We start from the raw sequence: 27,107 nt of genomic DNA, 5'->3' as shown, positions 1-27,107 counted from the left end.
CTCTCTCACCCATAGAAATTGGTGCAATAAAAGATATTGTCTCACCCACCTTGTTTCTTATCAGGTCAGTCTTCTTTTCTCAAGACTAAACATGATCAGTTTTTTTTTTGGTAACCTTTCTTCACAGGACAGGTTTCCTAAACTCCTCTGAAATCTTTACAATTTGTTCACATCTTTCCCAAAGTGTGGTACCCAGAAATAGACATTGTACCTCAGCTAAGGCCACACCAGTACCAAGTAGATCGAGACAATGACCTTCTGTGTCTTACATACAGCATTCCTGTTAATACAATCCAGAATTTTTTTTTGCACTGTTTATATTATTGGCTCATATTCTATTTAACCCCTAGATACTTTTCAGCAGTATTACTGGCTCACCAGTTATGCCACATTTTGTATTTGTGCATTTCATTTTGCCTTCCTAAGTGTAGTACTTTGCACTTGTCTTTATTGAATTTCATCTTGTTAATTTCAGACCAATTCTCCAATTTGTCAAGGTTGTTTTGAATTCTAATCCTGTCCTTCAAAGTGCTTGCAACCCCTTCCATCTTAGAGTCATCCAAAAATTTTATAAGCATACTTTCCACTCTATTATTCAAGTCATTAATGAAAACATTGAATAGTACTAGACCTAGGACAGACCCCTACATATCCCCCACTAGATACATCTTCCCATTTGACTGAAAACCTTTGATAGCTACTCTTTGAGTATGGTCTTTCAACCAGTTATACACGCACCTTATAGTAATTTCATCTAGACCACATTTCCCTAATTTGCTTATGAGAATGTCATGTGTAACTGTGTCAAAAGCCTAACTAAAATCAAGATATAGCATGTCTACAGCTTCTCCCTTTCCACAAGGCCAGTAACCCTGTCAAAGAAGGAAATTAGGTTGGCTTGACATGATTTGTTCTTGACAAACACATGTTGGCTATTCCTTATTATGTATTATGCACTAGGAGCTTACCAAGTGATTGCTTAATCATTTGTTCCAATCCCTTTCCAGGTATCAAAATTAGGTTGACTGGTCTATAATTCCCCAGCTCCTCTTTATTCCCCTCTTAAAAGATAGGTACTTTGATTTATGGCTCAGTTGTTGATATACAATTACTGCCATAACGACCAAATCCTACTATCTGTATTCAGTCAGTACTCACACTGACGTTACTAATAGTTTTGCCTTACTGCACGCTCTGTGGCAGACCAGGAGACACCTTCACATAAAGGTCCCACAGATAGAAAACAGACAGAAAACAGTTACATAGCACTGTATGTGAGTTGTGTCCCATCCAGAAGCTAAGGCTATTGTAGGACACAGTGACTTTCTTATTAAGCACATTTCACATTGGAAGCACACTTAAACAGTGCTCTGGGATCTGCACTAGCTTCCAATATGTTTACAGTGGAATTCCATTTGTTTTAACCTAAAAAGCCCTAAAGGTGAGACTCTAGGCAAATCTCAGCAGGCTCAGCACAGAACTCACAGCCAAGAGGGAGAAGGGGCTAAAATAGCTTTAAGCCATCTTCGTACCCTCCCAATCTTCAGCTTGAGCTTCTGGGGCCTCTATGCCCCCCATTGCATCTCTGACAGGCCTACAGGACTGTCTACATACAGGCAGGCTATACCCAGACACCTTGTAGCAGCACTGGCCAGAATCTCCATAGCACTAAGAGCTGCAGCCCTGCCCCGACATGCCCTTCCTGCCCCCAGCCCCACTCCAGGCATGCCCTCTTTGCCAGGCATCCTGCAGCTTTCTTCCTCAGTAATATGCCCAGGAGAGATTCTTGCCCAGCCAGATCTGGGGCTTTTAAAGCCCCATTATTCCACTCCAGAATATAGGGGCTGGAGCTGGGGTGAGAATTTCACCCTAAATGATTTGGGACCTGCCTGCCTGAGAGATCATGTCTCCCCATGATGTACTGTCATGGGAGACATCACTACTGAGAACAGCAGTAGTGCTTGAACCCAAGCTCTCCACATATACACAAGAAGAGGTTGATGTGGCAGGGAGTTCTCTGTGAAATGTCTTCAGCTGGCTCCCTGCTTCTTCTGCCAGAGCTTGGATTTGCTAACTTTCTGGGCCCCTCTTTTCCTCACCTCCTTTACTCCAGCTATTGAGAAGGGGATGGGCTAATGTCTGTGGATGACTATATTTATGGGTAGCCGTTCTCTGTGTATTTAATTTATGAGGAAGGTGCCCACAGCGCAGGATGGGCACCTACAGACATTTTTTAATACATCTGAAGAAGTGAATTAATGATAAATCATTTTTCCCCCTTATAGTGTAATAGTAGCATCATTAATTATTAAAAACAGAAAAATGATCATGAATCACATGAAAGGAAGTGAGCCATGAAGGAGTTGTTCCTCCTCATACAGGATTGTCATCAGCATGTCAGCAGCAGCCCATTTACTCAAAATAGATGGTGTGCCTAATTCCCATTTCCCTTATACCAGAGTAAATCAGGAGTAACTCCACTGACATTTTTGAACTAACATGGGTGTGAAACCCATGTGAGTGAGTGCAGAAAAGGATTCATAGGTCTAATTTTGGATTCTCAAGGTTGAATTTTACACTGGTATCAATCTGGAGAACTCTAACCACTTCATCAAGGTTCCTCCTAATTTATGATAGTATAACTGAGAGCACAATCTGTTTCTTTATCCTGTACCTTAGTACTTTACATGCAGGATAGCTGTCCCTGTTTAAAGCTTAGTAGCGGTAGCAAGCATCCTTCAGGAGTGTTCTTCAAAAAAGATACTCCGTGAATTATTTATGCCTTTTAAATGTTCCAAGCCCTCAAACCGATTACGTTGTGCTGTATCATTTTAGTGCTGCATCCAACTGGCAAGTAGCAACTCACTTTTCCAAAAATTATCATACGAAACTCATCAATTCATTTAAGTAATTCAATTATTAAGATCTGACTTTGGTAAACACACTTGCCCACCCTCTATCTACTGCAAACTTCACATGGAAATAATTCCTGTTTTACAATTTGTTTCACAAAAACTCTGATTTTTTAAAAAAAGTTTGTAAAACCATATTTAATGTGGGAGAAAAACATCTCTCTAAAAGATTATATCTCTGTCAATTACTTTTCCATGGTGGACTATGTGGCAGGGAATACTTCATACTGCCAGGTCACCAACTTTGACATCTCTAACCCCACAATAATGGTCCTTTTTGTAATGTACCAAATTGTAAATCAGTTTAGTTTATGTTCTCACTAGGTTCATGGCTCCAGTCCCTAATATATTACTGACTTGTACACCAGCATTACTCCCTAGTGAGGAATATTAAATAGCCACAGCATATATTAGAAGGGGTGAAAAGGTCCAGCTGAACTCTGTTGTATAGTTCATATTTGTTAGTGCTTTAAAAACTCAGTAAGATACATAATGTTTCTACTTGTATGTGAAACTGTGGCATGATTCATGTCACAGGAATCTTTAAATGATTTGTAGTCAACTATTTAAATATATACTAAACACAAATAAATATTTCCTGCATTTGTATACAAGACCGGTGCCTTGTCAATATAATAAAAGAGACATGTTCCTGCATCTGACATTACTATTATGGCAAGAAGTCATGAGAGTTTATGAAAGAATCCCACAAGACAAATGAGTAGACCAGGACAAAATACTCCTGTTTATGAAAGGATTTTTGTACATTTTAAAATAAAATTGAAGTTATTTCTCTCCATTTAAGGTGTCTGTGAATTCCACATCTCCTAATATATATATCCCTCCCTATCCCCTTCAGCAGTGAACTTCCTTACAAAAAACCTATGCCCTCTGCTTTCAAGATGAATTTAAATATATAAAGAGAGAGTTCAATTGCTCCTGATGCTGCTTATTTCTTACCTTTGTGTGTGGTAGAGGTTGTGTGGGGGTCCAGTCAGATATTTCCACAGTGAGCTGTATTTAACTGGTGAGTGTCAATGATACACTATTTTTGATTGGGGACATTTTTGTAAACAATAAAATACTTTAACCTAATTTTTCTGGAAGCCAAAGAATAAAAATGCATTGCCTCAAATTCCTGCCAACTCCCTCCTTTCTCCAGCCTGATAGACAAACTACTGGCATGCAAAGCTTGTGCTGAACTGGCTAGACAAAAAATAGGGTAGCATGATGCAAGGATTCTCTGTAGGGTAAAAATCAAACACTGAATTTGTTCAAGGAAGTACTGACCATGTAAGAGAAGCACCTGATGTAACTTTCATGTAAGGGTACAGGGCTGACCTATGTTGCTTTTTCTATTAACGATCATGTTTGTGAATAAAAGCCCAATAGGAATGGCTGTGTCCTGGCCTCATCATTTTCCCTTCCAAAAGACACACCTAAGCCACTTCTCCATCCTATCTCTATTTGACCACTCAGTTGTGGCTCTGAAGGAAAAAGAAAAGAAAGCTTTCCCTGTAAAGATTTCCCCTTCTTTCTCCCAGGTCAGGTTTTGCTCATTGTGAGGCAAAGTCAGATCTATAGAGGAAATGATTCACTTTCAACAAAGATGAACTGGTGTGGTATCTGCCACCAGTTTTGCAATAGTTACCATGTATTCTTGTCTAACATTTTAGCTGATCTTTAGGAGCTGAGAGCATTGATGGGTTTGTAACACCAACAGACCCTCGTCATCGGCAGGTGGTATCAAACCGGCACCCTCTGGAGCTTAATGCATGAGCATCTACTGCATGAGCTAAAAGCCAACTGCCTGTTAGCTAAGTCTGTAGAGCAGACTCATTTTATCTCTCTAAGGGGTCTTAGTGCCTTTAGCTGGGACACAACACCACACCCAGAAGGTGTCTGGGTTACATGTTCTTTGTATATGCTTCATTGTATTGTATTTACAAAGTAGTGGGTGCTGGTGGCAGAGCTATCTTAGTAGCTGATTCTAGAATTTGATTCCTGTAGAAATCCTGGCTCTTTTTAGAAAGAGCTGCAAGATGTGTCCCTCAGCCAAGCCGTGGAGCCACAGGCTACCATGGTGTTTGACCTCTCTTTTTAATGTCTTTGAATGTCTCTATTTAAAACTTGTGATGGGCACCAAACAGACACTTGTGATAGTAAACAAAATAATAATATTCACTTACTTTATTCTAGGGAATGGTCCATGGCTACAACTGGTAGGAAAATCTCCATTAAAACAAAATTTGGAATACAAGTAGAAAAAATGGAAAGGAAGTATCATGAAATTTGTTTTGAAACCAGCTTCATGCCTAATATTCTGGTGGAGAGCACTACATTTCAGAAGGTTTATGAGCAACAAAGGAAGATAAAATTATACCTTTAGCAGACTAACAAATAATACACAGGTATGCAAGATTTGAGGCCTCATATTTGCATTTGCATTCTACAGTTATATTTTGTGTTTAAAAAGCTTCATTTTTATTACTGGAACTATCCCAGGGCCTGATTCTACAAACCATTATTCACATAAACACGAGTGGCCCCATTAAAGTTATTGGGTCTTTAAGTATGAGTAAAGCTGTGAAGCAGTCTTAGGACTATTAGTAGGAGTAAAGATGTCATTTGTATTGACACAGTAATATTCCTACAGATATGCTCTCTCTCAAACAGAAATTATGGATTTGGTGCAGGAATTACTGGGTGAAATTCTATGGTTGTGTGATACATGGGATCAGACTAGATGATTATTATAGTTCCTTGTTATCTTAAAACCTATGTATCTAGGGTATCCAAACTCAATGAATCAAGAAGATCTTTTCTATTTCTAACTTTTGTGATCATCTATATTTTAGCGTGATGCTCAGAAGTTTGCCAGTACTTAAAGGAAAGGAGTCCTCTGACACAAAAGCTTGCATATTGCCATGTTTTGCTGGCCTAATTAAGTTGTTGCTTATCTACCTCATCTTCTGTTTCCTTGGCAGACCAATATGGCTTCAAAGATTTTCAGTAATAAAAGAACAGACATTACACATGTCATTAGTTTGTTTTATCATAGCAATGATGGACATTTCCACATACTCACTTGGAGCAGATTTTGGAATATTGCCCAAGCCTGTTATTTATACAATGGGTAACATATTTCTTTGAGCCAAAAACCCTCTTTTGTTACACTGATATTATGTTCCTGGCCTCATACTACCTATTTAACAAATAAGTTGCACTCTGTCCTTGAATCTTAGTGTTTGATCCTAGGTTGTTACGATCTTAATGTTATTTTGGCATGATGTTAGAAGTGGAGAAAGCCATTTACAAAAGATTCAAAGCTCTGGTCCAGAGTCCTGAAAAACTCTACAGCTGTGTATAATTCCCCCCTGTATAGAATAAGAGTGTAAACCTATTGGCACATTTCTGATAGATTTGGAAACATGGAGAAAAGTTGCTTTTTTAAACTCTTTTGCCATAGGTGACTTTCTTGGTTTAAATAGCTTCTTAGGGTCACTGAGGTGGAATGGTCAAGTAAATCTGCTGCCTTTCACTTTGCAGAGCATTTAGTCAAATCTGGAAAGTCAGGGTAATTTGTTAGGGATACTGTTGAGATCAGCCCAACAGGTTCCCAGCATCAAAGATCAGAGACAGAATCCTGCTCCCTAGCCAGCCCAGAAAGATGTTGCTTTTTCCTGTCACCCAGCAATGTTTTTTTCCTAGATGTATATTAACTGATTACAATGTTCTCTGCATACGCTCTCCTTGAGTGCCTGTATAAGTACCACGTTCATGTACAATTACAACAAACACAAAGAGTGTGTATGTAGTTATATATTAGGCAGAGGCAAACTCCCTCACAATGTTTATAATGTTATTCTAAGCATACAAATTTTCTCTTACAACATACAATCATCTTTATTGAGGGAAAATCAATTTTTAGTAATATTTTTCAAGCTAAAGAGAACATTGGGTTTTGTATTGCTAAAACTCTTCCAATAGACAGGAAGGCTCAAATTGCTGCCCAGTGTTATCTTTATGTGAGTTTTCCCCCCATACCGAATCTTTCCTTTCCTTCACTTTCAACTCACTCTGAAGTTGTTTTTCATTTTGTCCACTTTCTTCCCTTTTTCAACTGTAATTTTAAAACAAGGGTCTCTTTTTCCTTTTTTCCCCTGCAACCCATCCTAAGGAAAGGACAAACCCATTAACATGCAAGTGGGTCTAAAATAGGCAAAACAAGTTCGCTATTACGTACACACAGCTATTTTTTCCATAGTCCAAATTCCTAAAATAAACATCCTGATTCCTAGTGCAAGCTACTCATGAGGCCTTAGAGCACATCCACCTTATAGCATCTTGGAGAAATTACTTTATTCACCACAGCTGGGCCCAGTCTCACTTTCCTCACAGTTTGGTTCCCTCATAATTCCTGTACTGAGGGCATGCAGCTGTGGTTTTATCTTTGCTAAGCAAAAGTATATTAACTCTCTGCCTCCCAACCCCTGGAAGGGGGCTGCATACTCTGGTCCAAATTCTGACCTCCACACCACCAGTGTTATTCTTAGTGTACTCATCAACCACATACAGCACATATAGAGACCCACGGACAAAACAGAGCTAAGACAGAGAAACCTTTTGGCTCCACATCAGCATAGGTCTCTGCCTACAAGGAACACAGTGCAGGATTGGAGCCTAATACAGGCAGTCAGAAATTTTCAGATAAAACTATGGAAAAGCAATGAGATACTTCTTGAAAGGAGGAAAGTGACAGGTATATTTAGACATTAACGTTCATAAATCATTCCTTGTATCCTTTTCTTTTAATTAACTTTTTATCAAATCACTGTCTGTGAGTGGAAATAGAAGGGAAATATTGCTGAAATGTTGGCTGGTAGCTATTTTAACTTCTAAATAGAAATGGCTTACAAATGCATTAAGGCTGTGTGAGTAGTTCTGTTTAAGTGAACCATATGTAGAACATGACACTTCTGCCAAACAATTTTTTCTCCAAGGGCCAACCAATTTCCAGTCAGCATCCTGCTTGTTGTATACATTAAGAATGTTTAGTTATGATACAGATAACGGGCTAGTTTCTCAGTGCGATCCTGACTGCTTTGGGCCATTCTACGAGGCATAATATTGGCCTAAGGGACCAGTTCAGGATGGACTCTCCTAAGAGTGTACAGCATGTGGGGCATCTCTGGAAGGAAAATGAGCCCAGATTCTGGTGCATCTTTATACCTGGGTGATACATAGCTGCTTTAATGGACTCTTGAGGCTATAGGCAGCCAGGATTAGCAAGAGGCTGCACTATCTGAGGCTGAGGACCCCGTTGGTGTCTGTCTGATCCCAAGATTGGAGAGGAATACAAATGGCATAAAACTATCTGTACCTGACTTCTGAGTTGCACTATGTGCAGCGTGATGCTGTCCAGGACCAGAGCTGCTGTATTTTTGAGCTGATCATCAATGACAGAAGTGAGGTGAAGCACATTTGAGAGAAGGATATGCACTATAAAACATGCCACTCTCTAGGGACAGCATGGATTCACAGTGATCCTGTATCACCACTGCAACACCACATTGTTCATATGTATGATGTAAACTTTCTACCTTTTGCTCCCTACTTTGCCCACTCATCTGTACTGACCTTTTCAAGCTACCTCCCCTTCAGGCACTTCTTGGACTTTCACCCCCTTACATTCTTGAATACTCAAATTTATTCCCCTTGATCATGGGAAATTTTAAAAAATAGCAAACTTTTTGTTATGGACTCTTCTGTTTAACTTTGTATGATCCTTTGCTACTAAAGTAAGAGGTGCTTTAGAACAATGTGCATGGACAGAGGCATTGGTAATTTCCTACCTTTCTTCCACTTTGCCCTATATACTGTAGTTAGAGTCCTTTTTCTGACCCAGACAACCATGTCCCTCCAGTCCACCTTCAAATCCCCTCTTTAAATCCATCTAATCCAAAAGATCTACCCTAGTGCTGTATGCAGTGAAGACTTAAATCATCACAAATCACAAAAATCCTGGAGCTAACCAGGAGTGTTCTTGATCACACTGTTCAGTCGCTTGGATTTTCATTGCTTCCCATCTCCTAACCTTAATATGCATATGGGTTGCTGAGGGCCAGAATCTGCCTGGTCTGTGCACAGGGGCACAACGTGGGAGGAGGACATAGAGTCTTCCCCAGCATTTGCATGACTCACATGCAGAATTACTGTCCTTACATTTTTGAGATAGAGAGAGACTATTCTGTCCCTTCTCCCTTGGGCTCTCATCCCTCCCACCAGTTCAAAAGAAGAGGAAAAGAAGCTGCATACTGACCCTGCCCTCTCCATGCCATGCACCAGTCCACAAATCAGGACCAGCATAGAGAACACTGCACCCGGCACAGAGGCTTGGTAGCAGACATGCTTCCCAAGTACACTAGGGACTTCAGGGAGAGGTCTCCTTGAGATAGAAGGCATCCCAGTGCTCCACTTAGTGCAGGGTGGAACCACATTGACCCTTATTTTGAGCTGTGCAAAAATGTAGCCCCATGACTGAAAACTCCTATGAGCAGGGACCCTGTCTTCATACATTTCAGTAAAATAGTTGGCACTCTGCAGCACAATAATAATAATGAATGAGAATAATAATTCAAGGTCTCAGAAAGGCCAGCCTTTCTTTTTCTTTCTTTCTTTCTTTCTTTCTTTCTTTCTTTCTTTCTTTCTTTCTTTCTTTCTGTACTAAACTGCTAAAAAGAACTCCCTTCCTAAGGCTCTGGGCACTCTTGATGTTCTCTAAGGTGCCACAAGTACTTCTGTTCTTTTTGAGGATACAAATTAACATGGCTGCTACTCTGAAACCTTTTAAAATAAAGAGTTGTACATACTGGGCCAAATTCAGAGGGGAAGTAAGTGGAGTAGCTTACATCTTCTTCTTCTACCCCACCCATGTTACACCTATTTAGACTCTCTAGACTCCCTTCAAGTCACTACTGAACATCAACTATTTTCTTAGACTCTCTCCCAAAAATGTAACTTCCTCCTCACACACATACACCTCTACCTCGATATAATACAAATTTGGTTATAAAGCGGTAAAGCACCACTCTGGGGGAGGGAGGGGATGTGTGCTCTGGTGGATCAAAGCAAGTTTGGTAAAATGTGGTTTCACCTATAACGCGGTAAGATTTTTTGACTCCCGAGAACAGTGTTATATCGGGGTAGAGATGTACTTCACCTCATAATTTGGACTCCAGAGTTTACTTGAGTGGAAGGAGTCTATGTTGGTGAATTCCACACCAATGGCCAAAAGAAGAAATATTAAAAGGAAAACAACTATGGGGGGATAGAAAGGGGGGTGTACAGAATTGAGCCTTGGGCCTCACTTTAGCCATCACCCTCAGTATGTAATAAGTTATTTTGGTTCAGATGTCTTGACACTCATATATTAATAAATGGGTATGAGTAGATCTAAGGGAACCTTAGTGAATGTACAGATAATATACTTTATGCCACATTACACAAAACAAAAGATAGTGAATTTATAGGCCCAAAGCTTGCAATTAACTGCTCATAGGCACATCTCTGCAACTGTAAGAAGCGCCTCTGAAGTCATAGAGCTGCATCTGTGTGCAGTCAGCTTCAAGATCAGTGCCACATCCTGCACTGGCCTGATGGATGAATGGAAATGTTTTGATCATAAGATAAAGCACGGAAAAAATATTTGGATATTTTAAAATAAGAGTATCTAGTCAGGAGTTAATTTGCAGCAGAAGGATGTGGCTATAGTAAAGTGTATCTAAATTAAACATTTCAAATGACTAACAAAGCTTAACAGATTTACTTTTCAAATCAAGAATAATCGGAACATTTTTTTTAAGAGACCTGCTAGTCTTTAACTGTAAGACTCCCACCGATTTTAATGGGTGCAGGTCCACTGGAGCTATCGGCAATGCTTTGAAAATATCCGAATAAGTGCAGATCCAAAGCTAATACTTTCATTCATCTTATACTACTCATTCACACAGCAGAAAAATCCATTTGTCAAGAAGTGCATACCTAGGCATTATAAAAACACCTAGAAAATATACCTCTCTAGCAAAAGCATTGTGTTTCAAAAGCAGTTGCCTGAGAATTTTAAAAGCAAAATTATTTTGTTCAACTTAATCAATTAATAATTGTTTTGCCCGTAATATAAACATTCATACACTGTATAGACTTTGCTGAGGTGAAAGTGAGCATGAAATACCGGTAATATCTTTTTTAGAATATTTTATGTCATCTTAAGAAAGGAACTAAAATAGAAAGGACTAAAATATAAGAGAGGTGTTCTATTCCAAATTGGAATTCCACAATCACTGAGACTCACATTGAAAGGAGAGCCCTGAAATATGCAGAAAAGCTCTTTATTAAGCAAAATTACTAGCAATTGTTATATTCTAGACAAGGAATGACGGAGACATGAGCAAATATTGGTGTCACTTGGTGCGAGCTTGGATCTCAGCCTGGCAATGTTTCTCAAGTGAATCAAAGCTCAGCTGGCATCCTGGTTAATCATTAACTAATTCATACATCTGCACTCAGACTTCCACTATGCATTAGATATTATTGATACTCTAGTAGCTGTTTCACTTCATTGACACATACAGAGTTGGGTATTATTTTGAGGGTGGTGGTGTAAATCAATGTAGCTTCATTGTAATCAATGGAGTGAAGCTAATTTACACTGGCCTTTCAAGTGCAATGGAAATTCAGCCAGTGATAACTGTCCAAAAGCAACATACAGGGAGACACAAGAAATGGAGCTAATGAGAAACTTCAAAAGAAAAGCCATAACTGCTGAGAAGAGTCCACTGCACACATGAGTGGATACTACTAAACCAGTAAAATCTAAAACACTGTAACACAGTACCAGAAAGCCACCATTGGCCTCTAAGGACATGTCTACACTTGAATTTTTAGTTGTGTTTTAGCATGTGTTAAGTAAAATGATTGTACATGCTACTGGAAACTCTCCACAAATGTTGGTTGCAAGATACAAGTGTCTGTACCTAGCAGTTTTTAGCTCTACTGAACTCCATTCTGTATATCTGAGGAAGGGGGCAGAGGAAGCATCAGTGGTTTTTTGCCACCCTTCTGCTATTCTGGGGGCATAGAGTAAACTCTTGTCAACTGCAATGGCTAACTATGAGCTATTCTGTTGGCCCTGAATAGCTGGAGTGCAGTGTTGATCAGATCTCCCCCAGCTCTGGCACACCTGTACACTAGAGGGGCCAGTTTGGAATGGCACAGCTATGGCTATACTGGCTTTATATCATTCAGGGCTTCCCTTGTGCAAGGGGAATCCTGACCTGCTGTGTTAGGTCAGTTACATGTTCATTGTCTGCCATGGGTCAGAGTTGGGACCAAGGATCAGCCCCAACTTTATAGTTCCACTCTAATGTAATGACTAATTAAACATCACCTGACATTGTCTGTATGACACTACCATATTCTTCTTAGGGTATGTCTACACTATGGGATTATTCTGATTTTACAGAAACCGATTTTTGGAAACAGATTCCTGTGGCACGCAGCCACACTAAGCACATTAATTCGGTGGTGTGCGTCCATGTACCTAGGCTAGCATCAACTTCTGGAGCGTTGCACTGTGGGTAACTATCCCATAGTTCTTGCAGTCTCCCCCGCCCATTGGAATTCTGGGTTGAGATCCCAATGCCTTATGGGGCCAAAAATTTGTCACGAGTGGTTATGGGTAAATGTCATCAGTCAATCCTCCTCCATGAAAGCAACAACAGACAATCATTTTGCGCCCTTTTCCCTGGATTGCCCGGGCAGACGCCATAGCACGGCAACCATGGAGCCTGTTTAGACTTTTTTCACTGTCACCGTATGTCTACTGGATGTAGCTAACAGATGCGGTACTACAGTGCTACACAGCAGCATCCCCTTGCCTTTGCAAGTTAGCAAAGATGGTTACCAGCTCTGCTGTACCGTCTGCTGCTTTGCAAGTTAACAAAGATGGTTACCAGTCATAGTGTACTGTCTGCTGCTGTCATGGGTGCTCCTGGCTGGCCTCAGTGCGGTCAGCCGGGAGCACATGGACAAAAATGGGAATGACTCCCCAGGTCATTCTCTTCTTTAAGTTTTGTCTAATGGACAGTCAGTCCTGCCTAGAATGTCAGGCAAGCCTACTAAAGAACTAGAGAGGCAAACGGCTGCTCTGGGTCAGAGTCCCAGACATCCCTCAGAAATGATGAGCTGCTTGCCATTCTAGGGGGTGCCCCTGTAACAACCCCACCCATTGCTTCCCTTCTTCCCCATCCCTCCTGGGCTACCGAGGCAGTTATCCCCCCATGTGTGTGATGAAGTAATAAAGAATGCATGAATAAGAAACAACACTGACTTTATTGCCTCTGCAAGAAGAGATCAAAGGTGGGAGGGGAGGGTGGTTGGCTTACAGCAAAGTAGAGTGAACCACCATTCTGCACTTACTCAGCCTATAGCTGAAAATGGGAATCTGTGACAAGCACTAGGATAGAAGCACAGGCAGGACTGAATCTCCATTTGTGTGTGGGCCTTTGGTTGACACTGCTAAAATACAAAATGTCCCAGGATATGTATGTTGGGGGACAGTTCTAAACGGCAGCTTAAGTTTTTTATTTGCAGCAAAATGTAGAGGTCTAAGTATCTGATTGTGAGCCCTGGTAGCAAGGGGTAGGCGCGACCGCGTGGTGCTGCTGACTGGGGAGAGCTGACTGGGGAGAGCAGCCTGAGGCAGAAGCCTCCAGCTGCCATGATATTCCAGGCAGGACTGAATCTCCATTAGACAAAACTTAAAGAAGAGAATGACCTGGAGTCATTCCCATTTTTGCCCAGGCGCCCCCGGCCGACCTCACCAAGGCCAGCCAGGAGCACTCACAGGACAACGATGAAGGATACCAGTCCTACTGTACAGTCTGCCATCTGGAAGGGAAGAGAAGGGGATGCTGCAGTGTAGCACTGCAGCACCACGTCTGCCAGCAGCATCCACTAGGTATACAGTGACATTGAAAAAAAGGTGAGAAATGATTTTTTTCCCTTTGCTTTCACGGGGGGCGGGAGGCTGACAACATATACTCTGAACCACCCGCGACAATGTTTTAGACCCTTCAGGCTTTGGGAGCTCAGCCAAGAATTCAAATGGTTTTCAGAGAGTGCAGAAACTGTGGGATAGCTACAGTTGTCAGTCGCCTCTCCCTCCATGAGCATCCATTTGATTCTTTTGCTTTCTGGAACGCTTGTTTCAGCTCCTTAAGTTTCACGCAGCATTGTACTGAGTCCCTGTTGTGGCCTCTGTCCATCACGGCCTTGGAGATTTTTTCAAATGTTTTGGCATTTCGTCTGTGGAACGGAGTTCTGATAGAACAGATTCATCTCCCCATACAGAGATCAGATTCAGTATCTCCCATATGGTACATGTTGGAGCTCTTTTTTGATTCTGGGACTGCATGGTCACCTGTGCTGATCAGCTCTCCACACTGGGCAAACAGGAAATGAAATTCAAAAGTTCGCAGGGCTTTTCCTGTCTACTTGGCCAGTGCATCCGAGTTCAGACTGCTGTCCAGAGCAGTCACAATGGTGCACTGTGGGATAGCTCCCGGAGGCCAATACCGTAAAATTGTGGCTACACTAACCCTAATTCGAAATGGCAATACCGATTTCAGTGCTACTCCCCTTGTCGGAGAGGATTACAGATATCAATATTAAGAACCCTTTATATCTAAATAAAGGGCTGTGTTGTGTGGACGGGTGCAGGGTTAATTCGGTTTAACACTGCTAAATTCAAGATAAACTCATAGTGTAGACCAGGCCTTAGAGATACTGTTATGATATGAATATAGTATAACTAGGATTTGTTCTATGCAAGATGGGTCATGTTAGGTATCATTGTAAAAGTTATAATTTGCTGAATATGATTATCCTATTTGTATCATTTCTGTATATGAAGTTAGGAATATTGAATATATAACAATTACAAATGGGTTTACACCTGGGAAATGCCCACCAGACAGAATGCAATTAGCTTGGATGGGCCCTCAGGGAGAACAACAGGACTTTGATGCTACTCTCCCATCTTCCTGGGATGCTGCAAAGAACATTTGACTCATGGCTGCTTTGACACTGCAGGGTCATGTGGTCATGTCTCCTAGTATTGGACTCCATCTTGGACTATTAGTATTTTTCCACTAGTAAGGGGTGGGGGCCAAAGTGGGAAACAAAAGATTCCTGCCATACGTAAATCCTAATTAAGGCAGGGAAGTGAGTTAATCCGGGTCTTTCTTCACCGAATCCCTGCCCAGGATGACCGCTGGAAACATCTAAGAAACAAAGACAAAAGTGGGAAGAAGAGCTGAGCCCAGACTGGAAAAGGTGTCTGGCCTGTGAAAGAAATGCCTAAACATTTAGTGTGAGAAATTACTACGTGCAACCATTTCTTTAATGTATTAAGCTTAGTTTGCATGTTTGTTTTATTGTTCAGTAATATGCTTTGATCTGTTTGTTGTCTCTTATAATCACTTAAAAATCTACCTTTTGTAGTTAAAAACTTGTTTTTGTTTTCTCTCAACCAGTTTGTGAAATTCATAATGGCGGGGATGGGGGGGCAAAAAGCTGTGCATATCTTCCTCCACATTGAGGGAAGGAGTGAATTTTATGAGCTTATGCTGTACAGTTTTCTCTGCAGTGCAAGACAATATAATTTTCGGTTTACTCTCTAGAGGGGGAATGAACCTGAGTTCTGGGCAATTCCCTAGCTGAGTCTTCCCATGTAGAGCTGATTTCAGTGTCTGTCTTTCTGGAGTTGGGTGTGTCCCTACCTGTATATGTGCTGGAGAAGGCTTGAGGGCCTGGCTCAACAGGACAGGCTGAGGGAGCCCAGGCTGTTGGAACAGGCGGGCTCAGTGGTACCTCAGTATATCAGGTGGCTCCCCGCAGTGGGGGGCAACCTGTCACAGTCTGAATGCATGACCATTAAGAAGAAACATTGCCAGTTAGTGACCTAATTAAACAGCAATCATTGACATTCATTCAGACTAAGTCAGTTCTCAGACAGTAATTATCCAAATGAATCATGTTTCTGTTAAGTGGAGTATATTGTCCATGTGATGGAACCAGACATCACGCTATTTTACAGCAGCTTGAACTCTTATGGGATGAACAACCTGGCTCCAAAGCCTCTCACTCTTGCTGATCTTTATCAATGGCAGAGAAGCAGCTAGGAAGAGAAGATGTCTCTCTTATTCTTACCGAGGGCTGTGGCTATGGACAACACTGCTACTCCTCTGTTTTCCACATGCACATCACTGTAAAAAATTAGTGGTTTGATATTGCTTGGAGTATTTTATCCATGTAAAGGTGAAAGGACTGGTCACTTTGGAAAATGACGGAGGTAATTTTCTTCAAAGGAAGCAAGGGCTCACATGTGGCTTCAAGCTGCCTTCTCTTCCATTCTCACTGCTAGAGGTGGAAATTAGGCTGTGAGTCACCCCAGCTTCTCCCCTCAGTCCCACTACCAGTCTGGGAATTGGCATGAATACACAGGCTCCCCAAGAGCACAAGGTCCCTAAATGGACATTTGTGGCTGGTGCTGAAACCATATTCAGACAGACGATGTCAAAACCAAAACTAACATACATAGCTTTTCTGAGACAACCAGCTGCCTCTTGTGGGGCACTCAGAGAGACCTTTCAGGAAGTCAGCAATTCAGTTCATATAGTCCTAACACTGAGTTTTTTGGTGATGTTTACACAAAGGTGAGAGATCTTTAATATTTCAGACATTTTACAGCTTTGGAATTGTGAGAATCATTGTTCCTTAGCCACTTTTCTTGGTCCAATTAAAAACAAGAGTGCATATAAACTCTAAAAGAAGAAATGATTTGAAGGAGTGGTCAGTCTGCGGGTTAGTGCATGAAAATATAATTTTCCTAGTACTAAATATGAATTATGGTTTTAAGTGAGGACAACAGAGAGTATGACAGCATCACTGTCATGATGGGAACAGAGAGTAGTTGAACAAATTTTCTTGTTAAAATCGCTCTCTTCAAGTGGGTGATAGGGTCTTTCAATGTAGATGAGTGAAAGAGTAGACTGGTGTCTGTGAAGGGTGAACCCAAATCAAAATCCCAGTTTCAATCCCTGACACTCCAAAGTTTTGCAATGTTCAGTTCTGGCTACCTGGCCTTATCTATAGTGAAAATACAAGTTCCATTGGGTCCAGCCTGTGCAGTGTTGCTATTGCTCTAACCAAAGGGACAGAGCCAGATTTTAGAATGCATTACACTTAGTGGAGTTACCCTGGACTTACACCTTCGAGTCAGCCATCATCTTCACAGAAATATGCAGGAATTCTAAAATTTACATTGCCAAACTCCTCATGGGTATATTTTTTCTCAGTAACTTCTTTTCACAGGAGTTTGACACACTCTTGTTCTTTCTCGATGCATTTGTAATATGCTATATGTTTCTTCAAGTGAATATCATGTCCCATACTGTAGCCAGGTAGCTGGAGATTATTACCTAAAATCTGGTTAATTGAAGCAATTCTAGGGTTGAATGAATATAAAGTTCTTCATATAGCTTGGTAACCTAAATGTGTTCTTTTTACTGGTGTAAATTATCAAAAAAAGTCTCAAAACCAGCCATTGATACATATTCTAAATTTTTAGAAGTTTTGCAAATTTGTACAGCAGATTTTGCTAAAGAAGTGGTAGCCAGGCTGAGAAAGATTAATGGTCCTAAGTCTGTGATGAATTTAAGAAGGTAGGAACAGGTGAGCCATTTATCACGGGAGATATTTATTCCTGAATCAGTGAGGGTTAGGAAGTTCAATTCAGATAAGGATGCAAAAATATAGAGATGTGAATCGGAAGCATGTCCAAGCTTCTCTAGCAGTTGACCAAATCGCATGAGAACACGTTTGCTTGCAAAATTTCTAGATTTCCTGTTTCTAACATACTGCAAGAATAGTTCATCTCACGGGGCCAGAAACTGCTATCTTTTATTCACAATGAGCAATAACTTATCACTGAACAGTCACATTAAATGTTCAACCTTGAGCCTTGTCACTCAACCTAGTCTTTAGTCTCAGTTCATGTCTTACTAGCAAATCATCCCAAAACAAAAAGCAACCAACAAAGGAATATCCATCATCATTATATCTGGTACCAGCTGGAATTAGTGGTAAAAGTATTTGCTAATTTCCAGCCTATTCAAATATCATGAAAGGTCATGGCACATGTATTATTGGCTTTACATTCTTTTAACTTAGACAAAAACATGGAGTGACAGCATCAAAGGGAGGGAAGGAGACCAAAAACATGAGATGAAAAAAGTAATGTGAGACGAAGGATATCGTTTAAGAAAAATGGTGCAGAGAAGAAGGTTCCTCCTAGTTCTGTGATTCTATGACTATGGTCTCCAGTAAACCTTTCAAAAGCACTATATTCACTCCAAGAACATTTCTTAAATGTGTACTTTTCCTTTGACTGTTGATATTCATAACCAAAGCCCCCAATCCCAACCCAACCCACTTCCCTTAAAAAGTCCCTATTCACTCAGAGATATACGGTAACTAGTCTTTATTTCTAGGAAGCCAACAGAAGCTTTGCTTTCTGACTACAGTTCTGAATGCCACTGGAGCATGAATTTTGGATGTTTCTGTATAACCACATTAATTCCATTGAATTTGTGTAATATGGCAAAAAGCCAATGTGATAAAAATATGTTATAAGCTCATATTTTGTAAAACTGAGTTCTTCCAAAGAACACTTAGTGACATAACAGAACTGAAACTAGTGAGAAATATTGATCTTTTCAGTCTATTTTTAGGTAATCTGATGCTACACATGAAAAGTCAAATATCTTATGGCTGCATATTATATAAGGTCATTTGAAATTCTAAAAATTGTATTAATAAATGCTACAGCTAACCCAACACTGGACCAGCTCCTCAGCTAGTGTAAATGGACTTACTTAATGGTACTGAAATCAAGGTAGGTATGGCAATTTATACCAGCTGAAGTTACAGAGTAGACCATTAGCTACATATCCAAATGTAAAGGGGCAGGAGTCTGACCTGAGATACGCCAGTATAATTCTAAATGACCATTGAAACCACTAGTAAGTCTGTACATGTATAGTGGTGTAATAGAGAGCAATTTTTATCCATCAACATATATGAGAAAGTAAATTATTTCCTGGCACTACATGCAGGAGTCAGAGCTACATGTTCACAGAAAGTTTATGGAGAAAAGTCCTTGCTGGAAAGAGAAAAGAACACAAAGGATAACTGGATCCTCACTTGTTTGAATTATGAACTAAATGTGTTACACAACTTTCATTTTATTGCTAACTAATTGCTCTCACACAGACAAGGTTCACCCCTTCCCCGTTTATCTCCATATGTGACACTTGAAAGACACAACCAGGTTGCAAACAATGGAACACAATCAGAATTATGTGACAAATGGCTATGTCAAAAATTATCAAGTACATATGATTAAGGGATTTCATCTTAAGTTTTAGGCAGCATGTTCCCAGGGTCATGAGTACCTACGTTATGTCATGGGTCAAAGTGCTGAGCATGCAAAATGAGAAACAGGCCAGAGCAGAGTTGACAGTTTGAGTTAATCCATGGCATACACTGCTACATCCTATGTGCAGAAAGTCCCCAGTAATCTTAATTATTTTTCCTGTAAATGATAGCAAGATTAGATCCATTCATGCTTTGTGGTTATGTGTTGTACTTAAGTCTCCCACTTCAAACCTGTGGTTTCATGGAATTTGTGAGGATGCAATTATTTTAAAAGAAAAACACTATTATTTATTCACAGTGTAGTGCCAGAGCCATGCTGGTTTAATCCGCTGTTGGGTGTATACGTCAATCCTGACAGCTTCTATCCTGCTTCAAACCGCCAGTACCACATTTTAGAGCTCCCATGAAAAAGATTTGCTGTAATGCTTTTTGGAGAAAATTTCTTAGTAATAAGTTCAGTAATAATTTTTTTAAAAGATACCCTCTCCTCTGTCATCTGGATGTACAAGTATGTCTGCTATGGATTCAGTGGTTTTCAACCTTTCCAGACTATTGTACCCCTTTCAGGAGGCTGATTTGTCTTGCATATCTGCAAGTTTCACTTCACTTAAAAATTACTTGCTTACAAAATCAGACATAAAAATACAAATGTGTCACAGCACATTATTACTGAAAAACTGATTACTTTCTCATTTTGTCTGTATGAAATTTTAGTTTTTTCTGATTATGCTAGTGCTTTTATGTGGCCAGTTGTAAAACTAGGCAAATATCTAGATGGGTTGATGTACCCGCAGAAGACCTCTGCCTACCACCAGGGATACACATATCCCTAGTTGAGAACCACTGTTTTAGACTGTAAACTCTTTGAGGCAGGAACTATCTTTATTTCTGTGTGCTGAACAGCTCCAAACACATTGCCAGTGTTAAATAAAAACAATAAAAAGAATTATTACAATGTCCAGCAATCTCCTCTCTTTCATCCCAAAACATCTGTGCATACACACAGGGAGCAGTACCACACTGCCTTTCATTCCTGTCCACAGCTTGTTGCTCCTGTAAGATCAGCATTGGTCTGTTCCTGCATATGATGCCCCGCCATCTAGTAGGTGGTTGACTTCTAGGTCAGTGTGGCCTTGGTTGTGCTTGCCTTATTTTCTTTAGGATTCTATCCCTGATTGTCTTTTTCAGTGTCTCCCACAGTCAGAATCTTTTTTGATAGCAGATAATCCTGTACTATGATTTCACACCCTACTCTCCTTCTAACTACTTAATTTGTCTTTAAATCCTTCCACTTTACATCTGCCATCTTTCTGAAAAAGTCTCATCTCTACTGCATCTGAGCTTTTAACATCTGTTTAATTTAATTTAGCTGTTTCCAGGTCATAAAGTAATATTTTTAGTGTACTGGTTTGATAAATTTTAGCTTTGATATCAAGCAATGTTTTATTAGTTCATAATTCCATCAATTTTTGTGCAGTGCTTTCAGCTAAAGCACATCTCCCTTTAACCTCAGCCTTGATTAAACTTATGGCACTGATCAAGCTTCCTAAGAACACATAAGATTCTTCCTCTTTGAGGACTTCTTATTGGATGACTACTTTTCAATACTCTATCAACTGTTCCTTTTCCAAGATGCAACCACTTCATCTTCTTGGGATTTTATGTAAGTCCAAGCTGACTACACCAATTCTCCAAGGCAGAGAAGAGTATTATTATTAATTCAAAAGTGTCTGACAGCTATATGGTATCATCTGGGTGATGGATATGGCAACCTCTAGTATCTTTGGAGACCATATAGTATTAAGTTTAGGTATAATGGTGAACCAGAGATTCAAGGGGCAGGGTAGTCACAGCTCCTCCAAGAACAAAAAACAGCATGTGTGGGGAGTGTGTGATTAAGGTGACTCACCTAGGTTGTAAACCCTTCCAAAGAGGTACCACCTCCTGGGGAGGCTTGCATACTGGATCAAACTGGGTTTTCCAGAGACCAATACACAAAAAAGGGCTTCTGATAGCAAAAAGGCTGGGTCTAAACTTACTCAAGGGACTGCTTTCTGTTCCAGCAAATGGACAGGACCTTCTGTCAGAGGGGCACCCCAACCCTTGCAGAAGAGTTGGAAAGACTTTGGTCTACTAGGGCCCTAAGACTGATGGATGAACTCTGGTAAGCTTGTAGCACACAGGTAGGAGCTTTTATTGTTTTTATATGTTTTTAACCTAGAAACTAAATGTGCTTTCTTAGAAGGAGCTGTTTGGTAAGTTATAATTGCAGGCAATACCCTGTTCATAGCTCAGGCACTGGCCTTTCAGCACACTGGCTTACTGGGGACATCACTGTGTAAGGCAAACAGCTGTGCAGCCTTAAAATTCTCCAGCCAGAAGGGAGATGGACAAGGGTCTCTGCCCAGAGCCTTGAGACCCATCTGGGAATTCCTGATGTGGACTACAGAGGGAGGAATATAGGTGCAGTTACTCTGAAACTGTGATAATTTGCATAAACTAAGGAGTTTAACTCTACACCACCCCTCCAACTTATCTAACATTCTTAATGTCCAGTTTAAGAACATGAAGAAAAACAATGGTGATTCCATGCCCCCCTTGTCCTACATCAAACATTGACTTGAACCGGTTGCTTAATTTTCTACGAATTCTTACAACCCTTCAGAGGCTTCATACACAGTTTATATATTTGCAATTATCCTATCTGGCATTCCACAGGATTTTGCTACTTTCCATAATGCTTCCCTCCATACCAAATCAAATGTCTTCATGAAGCCAATGAAAAAAGCAAACATCTTTAATCACTATTGTCATTTCTTTTCCATCAACTGTTGGAACGTAAATGTCTGATCAATGCAACTTCAGCCTGGCCTGAAGCCACACTGTTTTTCCCTTCTTCTTCCTCTGAAACGGGCCTTAATCCATTGACAATTACTTTCAGCATGATTTTTTCTGGTACTGACTATAGGCTTATATCTATTCAGATAGACAGGATCTCCTTTCCTCAAGATTGGTACAACTATTGCCTTTAGCCAATCATCTGGTACCTCCTCTCTTTCCCATACCTTGTTGTATAATTTTTTAATACTTCATAAGGCGTGCCTTGATGGCTTTTAGCAGATTAGCTGTTATGCTGTCTATTCCTACAGCTTTTTCATTTTTAACTGCTTCACTGCTCTATTTCTTCGTCTGATGGTGGTTCAGTGCTGATATCCATTCTGCCTTGCAAGCTGTCATGTTCATCCAGCATGTCTAGAATGCCTATCAACAATGTACTGAAAAGTTTGCTCCGTGGCTCCAGTACAAATAGCTCTGAAACAAGGTCATGGATTGAAGTGACAAAAATATTTCTAGTAGGCTAATACATCATACATATAAATGCCAGAAATGTCCATACCCTAATCCACAGAACTCACATGAAAGACTGGAATGGTTAGTGAAGTATTAGGCCTGATTCTCTATTGCTGTGCAGCATGTGTGGCCATTTAGACCTGCCCAAAGTGAGTGTAAAATGCTTTCACATCAGAATGATAGGACTTTACTAATGGTTTTGTGGAGGGAGACACAGCAGCAGATCCTATCACCCATATTAGTCACCAGACAAATAAATGACTGGACATTTGCTTTAATTGCAATTGTTAATTTTTTGCTGATGTACAGAGCTTGCACCCTCATTGTATATATTTTTGTAAGCGCTCCTAGAAAAAGGAATTGGTAAACATGTAAAGGAAGGGTACAAGTAGATGACTGTAGCTAGTTTAAATAGTGTATTATTTCTTTAACATACAAGAATAAATTCATCCCCGATATGACCTTATTGGCTTCAGTGGAGTTGCACGAATGAATAATTTGGCCCTGATCCATTAGATATCAAGGAAGGAACTCACTTAGGGCTTTCCTACCTAGGAAAATTACACAATCTTAGAATAGTATCAGAGGGGAAGCCGTGTTAGTCAGGTTCTGTAAAAGGGACAAAATATTAGAATATGGCTTGAGGAGTCATGTTCAATTAACATGATATTAAACACTTCAGGCCAGACCACTCAGCTGTGCAAAGTTTACATGGTATAGTTTGGGGAAAGGAGCAGAAGGTGACTTTAACCCATCTTTTTGCTCCTCCTGATTGTGGTCTAGCTGGGGTGCTGAAACATCTCTCAGTGTAACTTAGAACAGCTTCTAGGCTGCTCTAAGTTACTACATGTACATCCAGCGGTTGCAGCGTCCAAGGTTCTGGCATATACTCCATCGGGCATCTGGCATGCTCCTCCCTGACCCCTACACTAAGAATGGGTGGGGGAGTGGGCTGGAGATAGAGCAACTTTGCTGGATTTGGGCCACCTAAGGATTCTTCTGTGACAGGAGGAGTCCTCAGCTGCCTCTTTAGAGCAGCTTTCCAGTTGTTCTGAGCATCACAAAACACCAGAGCCAGGACTTAGAACTGAGTCCTCCTCAGTAAGACAGAGACTGTCATGTTTAACATAGCACCAGCTGATTGTGGTTAACCCCAGCCTCTACCTACGCACAAGTGCTCTATTGTGTTTAATATTATGTTAGTTACCACAAGACCCCAAGGTTGTGTTCTAACACAATGTAATTTTTCAGTATAGACGTGCCTTCTGGGTGACATTCACCCTGCATAGAAGGTCAAGAAAAGTCCAAGCACCATGATGTTCCACCTCAAGGGGCATAAGTGGAATGCAAATAGTATATTGGCTTTGTTTGGGATTTTATCCTTATTGAACAGTACCTTTATTTTTTCAGTCTGGTTGCTTTCTTTTTTAACTTGTACAAATTGTGCATAGCAATTTTGCTCTCTTCAGGAAAAAAAATAAAATAAAAGACCCTTCATCAATTTGCATGTTTGTCCCTAATCAGTTTTCATCAATTTCTTTGTAAATTGACAGCAGTGTAAAAATAAAAACAAAACATCAGCATGGTTAATCTAAAGAAGAAAAAATATTTCTTTCCACCCCTAAGCGAGCTGAACAAAAGAATAAGTCCGTTTTGAAACACCTGGTTAGCCTCCAGTTTTTGGAGCTACTGAAATATTCTTGGCTTTGGACTATAATCAGACAAAATAAACAAAAGAGAAAATGCTTATCATAGCAGGTTTGTTTCTGGGACTTAAATCCTGCCAACTCCTTCAGTTTTGCAAGCTGACACCTCTTCAGCTTGCCTTTTTGTGTTGACAGTTTTGCGTTATTCAGTTGTATGGCACAGCACTACTACAAGTGGGGCAATTCCAAATGGCTAGAGTGAATGAGCTGCACATACTTTCTAAAAGACATTGCTTTCCTCTGCAGTCAACTGTCCTGCTGGCTTGTGAACTTGCTGGCCCAGTGCAGTTCTGCCTACTAGGCTTGCTCTTCATTGCTAGTATGAATGCTCGATATAGTAGGCTTCCACTAAGGACTAAGCTTACAAACATCACTGACAATTTCATCCTTGTGCTGACAGGAAATTTCAATTTTTCCACCACTTGTGGAGAGAAAATTTGGAGCTTAGCACAAAAGCTCAGCAGTTCCTTTTGCAAGGCTTCTTTTCCTTGGAGACTTACTTGGTTTTAATATATGGGACACAAGTCAGGGAGTGAACAAATGAGAAAAAAATGCTCAGAAGTCTGAAAGCTCAGTGATTGAAGCCTCAAGCATAATGGAAAAAATGAATCCTAAAAGAGAATTCTTGACATGGCTCCTCCAGCAGGTCCTGCTCCACCAGGGATTCTGTAGCATCAGCCAAACCCGCAGCAGAAGAACAGGCTACCTACTCTGCTGTGGTAGAAACTGAAATGCCCAATTTCCCTTAGGAAATTGTTGAGTGGGGGCCTCATCTTATGATGTAGAGCACTTCCTGCAAAGGGCCTCTCATTGACTTCAGTACGGCCAGGATTTCACTTCTGTAATTTCAAAGCACTTTTAAAGGTGTTCAACACTTTGTAGGATTAGGCTCATTAATCTGAAAAAAATGTCTACATTTGATGTTGGTTGAGTCTCTTTGATTTGGAAATCAAGTTGAATCTCTTACAAAATCAGCTATTCCTGTGACATCTCCAGTGCTTCTTGTTGGTTTTAGACAGGCAGAATATACTACATGTGCTGCCTTTTCCTCAGTGTTTTTATTACTTCCAGTATATCCAAAAGTAGACTGTGAGAAAACAACCCACATAAATACTAACCAAACTATTTCAAATGTCAGTGAAAAAAACAGTTTGGCTTTGTTTAGTTTGGACAAAGGTTCAGGTCAGTCCTTATTTGATCTGTATGAGTTTGTCCTTCTATCATTGGAATAGCTATATTCAGAAACTTCTTTATTATTTATTTACATGATTTAGTAAGTGCCTGACAATGGTTTTGGCATTGTACAAAACAAATACATATGCACAACAGTTTCTCCCCCAAGCAGCATGCAATCTAAAAGACAGAGAGGCAGATAACAATATAAACCAGCTGTGAATCTGCATCAGTATAGTATGTTCTCTTGAATGTCCTTCTTAGGGAAATTACTGGAACATGTTATCTGTTTCAATTCAGGGGGTCTACATTTTCAAGTATCACTAGTCATGTGTTGGATGTCTCAGTTCTGCAGTGCCTGACATGCCTTAAAAGGAATTGGATGTTATGCTGAGCAAGCACCCTCTGAAAATTAGGCCCCTTTCAGGAAAGTCATGGCACACAAAAATGAGACACCCAAAAAGCATGTCACTTGAAAATTTAGGCCTGGCAAACTAATCACAATACTAATGAGTAATACTAAGATCCTGCTGTTCCATCCTCTTTTTAATAAGCATAGACTCATAGATTTTTAAAGCTAGAAGAGACCATCATGATAATCCAGTCTGACCTCCTGTACATTGCAGGCCACAGAACCTCACCCAGCCACTCCTGTGATAGACCCACAACCTCTGGCTGAGTTACTGAATTAGAAGAATTAGTCCTCAGTTAGAAGATGACGTCCAAGAACCATGATAGAGGCAATACCTTTACCTAAGATAATACTGCTCCCATCTCATTCCAACCTAAGCAATCTCTTCTCCAGAGATCTCAGTTGTTCACATAATTAAAAATCTGATTGTGTAGAGGGAGAAAGAGAAGAAATAATATTGAGAGATTAAAAAATACTATTACTTAGTCTGAGCAGACACAAAGAAATCTCTCATGGCAACTCCTGCTGATGGAGAAGCTCTTAAAAACCTGGCTTGTCAGGAAGCAGAAAATCAAATGCTGAAGTCCCAGCGATGTGCAGATCTATTATTGCTACCACTAATCCATTTTATAGTAGATACTCAAAGCTAGCAAGGCCAGAAAATAGCACTAGTTTCAGTCAACCTGACATTTGGCCCTGAAAATAATGATTCATATCACTTAAGGATAATTTGATAAAGAGAAGAGAGATGTGCTATTAGAAAGTCCACAGAATAAAAAGCCCAATAATCTGAAGGCCTGATTCCCCACTCCACTTAATCAGCCTTAGTAGAGTTACACTGGTGTAAACACAATGGAATGCAGTGAATAATCTGGCCCTAACAGCTCTGGTTGTAAGATCTAAACTTTTTGACAGATGCTTAGATGTTAAGTTCAAAAGGAGCTTATTGAATGACTTTTATTCTGTAGCCAAAATTGTCACCCACCCTATGGC

The sequence above is a fragment of the Gopherus evgoodei genome, chromosome 3, assembly GCF_007399415.2.
Source record: "Gopherus evgoodei ecotype Sinaloan lineage chromosome 3, rGopEvg1_v1.p, whole genome shotgun sequence".
Lineage (NCBI taxonomy): Eukaryota > Metazoa > Chordata > Testudines > Testudinidae > Gopherus > Gopherus evgoodei.
This window is presented reverse-complemented; position numbering follows the sequence as displayed.